The sequence below is a fragment of the Morone saxatilis genome, unplaced genomic scaffold (assembly GCF_004916995.1).
Source record: "Morone saxatilis isolate NCDOM2014 unplaced genomic scaffold, NCSU_SB_2.0 Contig8, whole genome shotgun sequence".
In the NCBI taxonomy this organism is placed as follows: domain Eukaryota; kingdom Metazoa; phylum Chordata; class Actinopteri; family Moronidae; genus Morone; species Morone saxatilis.
In genome coordinates this window covers 15578000-15587587 of record NW_023340257.1, presented here as the reverse complement: position 1 = coordinate 15587587, position 9588 = coordinate 15578000, and the positions used below count along the sequence as shown (strand labels likewise).

Here is a 9588-nt window from a genome sequence, read left to right as displayed (position 1 = left end):
GGGGGGGGGGGGGGGGTCACAATATGATGTTGGAGTGGTGTTTACACGAGCGAGCGAAGCCGCTGACAAATGTAGCCATTAATACCAAACCCCTTTCCACCATTTCTCCATCTGCCTTTTTTTCATCCTTCCATCCAGCAGGAACAAACACATACCTGGAAAACACACACACACACCTACACACACACACACACACACGCACACTGTCTCTCTCCGTCTGTGTTGAAGGTTGAGGTGACCACCTTGAGAGTGTGTAATTGTTTAATAGCCTGAGAGCTCCCATGTCTACCCCAGAGGCCTTTGCTCGTTGAAGATCGATCAAATACTCTGGCTGCTGGTGACAACTTCGAAGACACACATAGGCAAAGGGTCTAGCAGTGACTGCTGCTGGAGAGATGGACAGAGATAGTTAAAGGATAAGAGAAAGAGAGAGTGAGAGGAAAGAGGAGTACCTCCCTTAGCGGCTGCCATGTGGCTTTAGCCATCTGTTGGCAGAGTCTAAATTAATTAGCTCCACTCATTACTAGTTTGCAAGAGGCCTGCAGTCTATACCAGACACCAGCTCTCCAACTTCCCTTTCTTCGATCTCTTCTTCTTTCACCTTCCACCTTCTAAGCTTAGATTTACACCCTGGAAGCCCACAGTGTTGACTGTTATAATCTAATGTGGTACTAAATTAAAAAGGCGTAAAGTTAATGCTCACATTCAGATAAAAACAAACTGACAAATAGTTTTTACCTTTCAAAACAAAACTTGACCTGTGGGCCACTGGCCAGATTGTTCTTTTTTAAGGTGAGAACAGAAGTAAATACATACAGAGTCAGAGGAAAGACTTGAGTGCAACATTGGCTGTTTGGGGCCAGCGATCAAATTTGCAGAAATGATGCACCACACACACATTAGGAAGGCCACTTCAAGACTGAGGAAGGGATGCCTAAAATTTCTTGATAATGGCAGTTTAGACAGGTTGAAGTTGCAGTGAGCTCCACAGAAAAATAATCAATTGTGCTTCAACTGTCTGTGCTCCAAATCAACCTTTTATTACATTTAGAAAGAGACATTTTTGGGGGCTGGTGCTCTGTAAAAATCAAAGTTAATCAGTGTTTAGTCACGCAGTGAGGTACACCTTGGTCTAATTTCTTTGGTTATTCTAAAATAAAAGCTGAATCTCAATGGAAAAACATGAAAAAAAAAATGTACAGGCCCGATGTAAAAATAAATTCTAAACATTTGGAGGAGTCTTATTGTCTTATGGATCTGGCAGCTGGGCCCACAGTGTTTATTGTAATAATCTATTGTGATACTTAAATTTCAATATTTCATTCAGACAGAAACAAACCCACAACCAGAAAATCTCAGTGTTGACACTAAACGGAAGATATGCTCATGTTATCCCTCTAGACACACCTTCCTTCACCCTCCTCCCTTTCCCTCTCTCTCTGCCCTCTTATCCCACTTTTCCCTCTCATCCTTGGGGAGTGCTCTGTGCCACCGCAGAGACGACAGATGGGGCTCAACATCATCCAGAGAGTGAGAGAGAGGGAGAGGGAGAGAGAGAATAGAGGGAGGTTGCATTCATTATTTACATCACTTGGTATTGGAATATTAATGCTAAAAGCAATCGGGCAACCCTTCATTAAATTAACTGGAGATGTAGGGAAAGAGAGGAGAGGGTGAGATGGAAGGATGGGGAGCGAGGGAAGGAGAGACAGTGGGAGAGGAGAGAGAGGAGCACACTCTGTTAAATGGGCCCTAAAATTAGTGAAGCAAAAACACCTCCATTAAGAAAGCCTGCATCTCTCTTTTCCCTCCCTTCCTCCACTCTAACTCCTCTCTCCCTTTATCTGCTCTCTCCCTTCTTTTAAACACCTCTTTCTCTCTCATATGCACAGAAATCACTGCTTTACCCACAAGTGCCTGCTCCGAAAACCTCTTTGAGAAATATGCATTTCTGTGCTGTCCCTCTTAAGTGCCTGTTCAAAATTTAAACATGCTTATGGTGGCAGAATGTGTCTTTGGTCCCCATGTGCATCTCTCTAGAGAGTACTCCTCTGTCTTTCACTCTCTCCATCACACTCTCCTCAGTAACTGCTCTTTTTCTTTATGCTGTATCTCTTTCTCTCTCATCACTCCATCTTACCCTTCTTCTTCCTATCTCTCTTTCTCTCTCTCGATCCATCTCTCTTTCTCATCTTCTACCTGTCAGCAAACCCCAATATTATTGTCACACATACAAATGTGTACACACTGGATAGGCAGGCACGCATGAACAAACACACAAACGCATATGTACGCAGGCACAGAACCATGCACATGCATACATAGATGTACAAACTCATGCACACAGACAGTATAAGGACATATCCACACACACACACACACACACACACACTGACAGTGGCAGAATGGTTCTCTCCTGCACAGCAACACATTGCGTATATGCAGAGCCACTCTCCCTATTAGTGGAACGCTGCTACGCGCTGTTGACTTCTGGAGAGGAAAACATACAGTCATGTCCACTGGTTATAAACTGATGCCACAATTACCCACCCCTCCACCTGCCACCAGGCCCTTCACAGTGTGTGTGTGTGCACTGTGTGAGAAATAGAGAGGTGTCTTCCACATATGAAACTATAATGATCATAATGACAGCCAAGGAATTCATGTAATTGAAAAATTAGGTCACTTCCTATTGGTGGAAGAAGATCAAAAATGGAAACTGAGGCTTCCAGATGCAAATGAGGTCCCAGTGACTCTTGTGAGGTCTTAAATAGACAGAACTAAAAGCTGAGGACTTCTCTTGGTTACTGGTACAGGCAGATACTCTCATAGATATACTACCATGGCATACCAATGGTTTACCACCATTGTTTCAAATCTTTTTTTAACACAACTGATGATTTATACAGTAGACAGGTTCATCTACATCACTCCATCTATACACCCATTCATCCATCCAAGCGTCAATTCTCTGTACCCACTTATTCCTGTTCAGTGCCTGGGTTTTGCACCAGGCACTGAGGAGAAAAAGCAGTACAGGGCAAAGGACTGGGTGAAAGAAGGAAAACCTCAACCTTTCCTAACCAACAAATATGTAAAAGAAAAAAAAGACAACACCAGTTAGACTAATGCACAGACTGAAGAACTGCATGAAAAAGAAGGAGTATGCATGAAAATATCAAAAACCTGGGACCTCAAAAAGCTGAGACTGCTGGAACATGATCCATTCAAATAGTTTAGAAACACAATCAGACTGGACAAACCGGTCAAGAGGGTACTACAATCAAAAACAATTTAAGAGCTGCATTTTGAAAGCAAACAAAACCAAAGTTGCATTGTGCTTGATAATCTTAAATCAGAAACAGGTTTAGCAAAGTAATTTTTCAAACCAGTGACAGAGGTAATGAGAGGAGGAGAACACGTTAAAGAAGACAATGACTGACTTGTTGGGGTTAACCTGTGCACAAATAGTTGCTTGCTCACTCATCCAGCAGACACAGAGCACAATGAACACAATATTAGAGTTTCTGACCACCTCATGCAAGTGCAACATTCACCCAGCCACTCAGTTTTGGTTTTATCCACCAAAATTAGTTTTTTATATGCTCAACTTTCTTTATCAGCCATTTGTGTACTTTGGCTCTCTGCTGTTTTGAACACACCCTCAGGTAATTATTAGAGCAAATACTCTGTTTGCCTCAGCTTATAGCTTAATGTTTTAAAAGGTGGCTTATACACTTCCACTGTTTCAATCTTGACTGGAGATACTCTTGAGCTTGTGTGTGCTGCTTGTGTGTCACTAGTGACTAGTTACTGGTTGGTTATTTGGTTGGTTTATTGGTTAGGAGCACTACTCTGTGATACCTCACTGCCTTTCTGAAGCGGGATAGCAGTAAAGTAGGCAGTGGTTCTGGCAATATTTCCCTTATTGTAAATTCAGGATTTAAATCCGAGGAAATGCTGATACACTCACAACACTCACACATCGCCTTTAGATGATATGAACTGAAAATAAGCTTAATTAAATGTTATTAAAAGTATTAAGAAGAAGCCTCAGCTTGAGGCAGTGGGAACTAAAACTTCTGTGATAGTTTATGCTGTTTCCATAGCAACAAATGATAACCTGGTACTGGGGTGTCAGACTTCAGAGCTTCTAGGATGATGCCAAACAAGTCAGAAATCAGGTGATTTAATACGAATAAAATGAATAACTCACTGAGACAGAAGACAGATTTAAAAGAGAGAGGAAGGTTTGGAGTCAGTTTACCAGACAAGGTCACCGATCCACCATATTGGACAAATATAACCATGTGCTTCCTATTCCTTAATGTCGCATGCCGATATATAATAACAATAATAAGCTGTCAGAAAGTTAGCTACCTGTCAATATAAACCTACGATAAACCCTCTGAAGGTCATTTATCCTCATCTTTCCTCACTCAAACAACCTCACCTGGATGAAATATTAGCTCATTACTGTATGATGCTTTGCTATGGCTCTGTGTTTGACTGAATATGTCAGAAAGAAGGGGGATGATAGTAAGAGAAAGGATTGGAGGCAGGGGAGCGATGGAATAAATACCCGTCTGTTTTCCCCTCAACAGAAATAAACAAGGCGTTCACTTGTCAGCCTGCAAGAGAAGGGCACACTGTTTATGCAGAGGAAAAGAGACACACACACACATACACAGACACAGATGCACTCACACAAATGGCAAATCTGGAGATGGGTGCTGTTGGAGAGTGGGGGTGCTTAAAGAGGGACACAAGTCAAAAACACAAAAAATATGTGTGTGTATATTCTTAATGTTGTCAAAAGCACTTGATATGTAGTCCTTATTTTGAGTGGCTGTGGGCTTAAATTACAGTACTTACAGTACAGCAACTTGCAAGGATTATAAATGTCACTTCTACTACTTTGATCTCCATCATTACAAAAAAATACATGATAAAATTGTGAAAACTCAAGGCCACTGCCAAGATATTTTTCTTGTGGCCATGTAAGAAACATTAAAACTGAGTAGGGACAAGTGTAGGTTTTGTTTTTTTTAAACCAACTGATTACCCTTGGAAACCAAACTTAGTTTAAAAATGGCTGTGTTCATTTTAGGGGATGGTGGTGGAGCGTGGTTTCCCAGGACAAACGAAAAATAAGTTTGGAGGGAAAAAGAGCAAGGACAAATCAGTTTAGTGCCTACAGTTTGTGTTTTCTTCTCATTCTTTCCATTTTACAGCTTCTAATGTTGTATTCATTGTGCACGCGACTGTGGCTATTACAATACATTTTATTTTGTAGAGAGGCTGCATCTGACATACATTGTATTTTCAACTTGGCAGCAGAGATCTAGTCAACAAGGATGAATGAGCTGTAGTGCGAGCACTCAACTGTCAATCTGTGCTCATACACAAGAGCTTTGTCCACGAGAGTTGGTGGGGGAAGTGTGTGTGTGTGTGTGTGTGTGTGTGTGTGTGTGTGTGTTTGTGTGTGTGAGGCAGACTCTGTGTTGTATCAAGGCTAGAATGACTTTCAACTGAAATGTATATGAGATTCAAATTACATTCTCTTTTTCCTCTATACTCTCCCTTCCCGCTCTCCTCTCCCCCTTCCTTTGTCTTCTGGGAGCCTTAGTCAGCTAAGCTTAGATGTAAAAAGATTTTCTTCTCTCTCTGTCTCTCTCTCTACACCAAACACAGAACACAAACACACCACACACACACACACAACCGCACACAGTCTTAGTCAAAGGGCAGTTGGTAGACTGATGTAGGTAATAATACTGGTGAAATTCCATTTAAAAGAGTAATTCGACATTTTGGGAAACCTGCTTATTCACTTTTTTGACAAAAGTTAAACGTTACCGCCAACAGCCAGTTAGCTTAGCTTAGCATAAAGACTGGAAACAGGTGGAAATGGCTAGTCTGACTCCTGTCCAACTGTCCTCTAAAGCTCACTAACCAATAATCATGATATATTGATCTGTGCATAAACTGAAGTGTAAAAACAACAAGGAGGGTACGTGCCAGACTATTTCTTGCCTAAGAGTCCTGAAGTCTTGTCGTCACTAGGCAACCAGTGGAGAAGCCAGGAAGTTACTGTGAAGTTACTGGAAATTGATCCCCCAAACAACTATTCTCTGTTTAGACCAAAGCCTAATATAGCTCTTTCCTCTGTGCCATAGACCTCCATAGTTGTCCAAAAACTATTAATAACACATCAGTGACTCACACCATTGAAGTGGACAACATGTTCCTTCATTACCATGAACACTGGCACTGTAGTTTATTTTGAGTCAATCCCACGTACACCATCCTGCTCCTGCTACTCACTGGCTAGTAGGGATGTAATGATACACTCGATTCACGATTTAATACAATTCACGATGCTGTGTTTGTAGATTTTTTAAAGTTTTTTTTTTTTTAACAAAATAAGATAGAAGACATATATATATAGAGAGAGAGATATATTTTCTCTTTCTTTAGCAAATTAGAGAAAGCAGGTTAAAAGGTACGTCTTTGCACCTTCATAAAGCTAATGATGCGATTGATGTAGGACGTCAAACACGCAAAGTCAAAAGTAGATAGTGCCCTCTGCTGTTTAAAAAGTATCACGCATAATTTTTTATCTCACTGATTTGGATCTTTACATATTTGGATCTTTACATATTTGTATCGCGATTTTTTTGCGAAATATCTTTACATTAGTGGCACAGACTTCTATTCACGCAACATGTCACAATTGTAAAGCACAGGAAGGAGGAAGGAGTGAGCCATTAGCTCAGTCAGAGTTGACTAAAAAAGAGGATAAATGGATGTAAAAAGGAAAAACATGGAGGATTCCTCCCAAGACATGTTTGAGACTCACATTGCTGTTTTCAAACAATGTCTCCAGTGAGAGAGTGAGAGGAACAGAAAACTTTCATTGCCCTGGGCATTGTAAAACAATGGCTATGCACATGAACAAAACAGACCAAAAAAAAAAAAACAGACTGCACTTTCAAAATACCAAGAGCTAAGGTACAGAAAGTGAGAGCGGCGCGGAGAAAATAAGTAGGTGAGGGAAGAATAGTAAGAGGGCAGGCACGCTGAAAATAGCAGAAAGGGAAACAAAATAATGATGCAAAACAAGAGGCGGTCAGGTGGGCCTGATAAGCGCTTGAGAGGAATAAATGTCAAGTCAAGCAGTAAGAAAACCCTAGGAGGCGGAGGTATAAGAGAAAGTGAGAAAGAGAGAGTGCATTTATGAACACACCAAAAAGGGGAACATGGAGAATAAATCTGAAACTGTCTACAATGGATCAGAGCAGCTTGCATTTTGTTGCAGTGGCTAAATTAAAACTTAAAAAAAAAAAAAATAGGCAAAATAACTGTTACATGACTTCTATGAGATATTGATGTGTGTGTGTGTGTGTGTGGAAATGGCCGTGTGTGCACTGACACGCCGGCATATGCCTTGTGGGAGTCCTCAGGGCATCCCATACATCCCAGAGAGCCCATTGATTAGCTATTAATAAAGCGCAGCGATGCCATTGGTCACAGGGGAGGTCACTGAGGGCTCACACACACACACACACACACACACGCATCCACCGAGACACACACTCAGCTACACAGTTTAAATGAGGTGAGGTGAAGGGGAAGAGCAGAAAAGGGGAAAAAGCAGAAGAAACATCAGAAAATTAAAAAAAAAAAAAAATGGAGAGTGTCAAAAGGGAAAAAGAAAAATTGAGAAAAAGGGAGAAAAGGTAAATTGTGCCAATCTATTTCACCTGTCTTCTGCCCACTCCCCTACCAGGTTATTCTACCTCTATCTCTCTGTCCTTCTTTCACTTTGAGGCTCTCTATCTTTCTCTCGCTGCCTCTGCCTGTGTCCATTGTGAGTTACATGTCAGAGCTCCGCTGGCTGTCTCCATCCTGTCTTTGATTAGCGGTGATCTATGAGCCCCGATGAAAGAAATGAATAAGGAAAAGTGAGTGAAAGCAGCAAAGACGGAAAGGAAAGAGGTAAGAGGAGGAGCTCAGCCAGCTGATGGATATGACTGTGGTCAAGTCAGGACACATCTCAGCGAGAAAGAGAGAGAGAGAGACTGATGCGTCAGACAGGACACATTTGCATCTCTCATTCTGCTTTATTTGCTGCAGTTTTCATCCATTTTGTTCCTGGTTTGTCAACCCACTACCTTCCTCCGCCCGCTCCTCCCCTTCTGTCCCTCCTCGGCTACCCTCCCTCCCACCCTCTCTCCTTCCCTAGCATGTACATCTTCAGGTCACGGGTCATTAAGTCAGCTCCAGAGGGGATGTGTCTGAACAGGATATCTCTCATGTTGCCCTGCCCCCCACCACACTACTAAAACACAAATACGAACCAACACATGCACGTCCATAACCAGACATGCAAACACAGATGCTTGATTTACTTTGCTTGCTGTGCTTTCTTATTTATATTTCTCTCCTTATAAAACAGACACACATTCATTATTTGCAGTCATCCATGTTAACACTTAAACGTGTTACCCTTTTAAGGTTTAGGGGAAGGAACAGATGTGGGGTCACTTGTTATGTGCAAATTTTCAGAGACTTATATTTGTCTATATCATAGACATCATAGATAACAATTTCTTCGAAAAGCTTTCACTATATGATAGTATAGGTATATTTCTGTTATAATTCTAGATTATGTCTGGATTTCTATATAAACCCCGGAGCAACCGAATACCACTTGACAAAAAGGGTCTTGAGATTTTTAGGCTATAAAACAACAACATATTTTCATAATAGTGCTTGTAAATATAATAAATTATTAATTATGTGGAGTACACAAGCACGCAGGCATCACAATTCACATCCTGCCATTGGTTTCACGCAATGCCGATTAACAGTTGGTGGTAACACGCAAAGAAAAGTAATGTACAAAGACTAGAAGCTAATAAACTTGGATGCACACATTGTAGGACTTGAAACATTTTTCTTATTCCTTTGTCAATGTTTTATTTGGAAAGAGATACACTTAACACGTTTGTATGGTCTCCAGATACACACAATGGGATTTGGAGATTAACACTAAACGTAAAATACAACAATGAATTTCTTTTTCTTAGAAGGAAACTCCACAAGGCACCCTTAAGTCAATAAAGCTGGTGTAGCCAGGTTTATCATTACTTTTTAGATATAGCTACAGTACAGTACATATAATCAAATAAAGGTTATAAGCATGGAGCACTAAAACATTTACACATAAACTGACCAACAGAAAAAATTATCTTCATGCAGATGTGACAAACACTGTCAGACTCTAGTAAATGCTTGCTTGCAAATTCATACACATTCACACACACGTACATATGTATATGCACACACACACACACACAGCACACACACACACACACACACACAAACGTCTCTACAATGGTTGTTGTGCACTGTCAAACAACATTAGATTGCAAGGCGGTGTCAGTGGGATAATTAGAATAACACATCCACTGTATTCTTCATTATGTATGTCATCTTCACTTACTGGCTGCGCTTCCTCACTGACACCACCCTCCTCCCCCAATGCCCCCCACCCCTGACACACACACTGTTACCCCACCC

General features: G+C 41.1%; 1 protein-coding gene across 1 annotated transcript in view; it reads right to left on the bottom strand.

Moving 5' to 3' along the window:
• The window catches only part of LOC118342033 (Down syndrome cell adhesion molecule-like protein 1 homolog), a 75558-nt gene that overhangs the window by 62340 nt on the left and 3630 nt on the right, over window positions 1–9588 (bottom strand). The window lies entirely within an intron of this gene.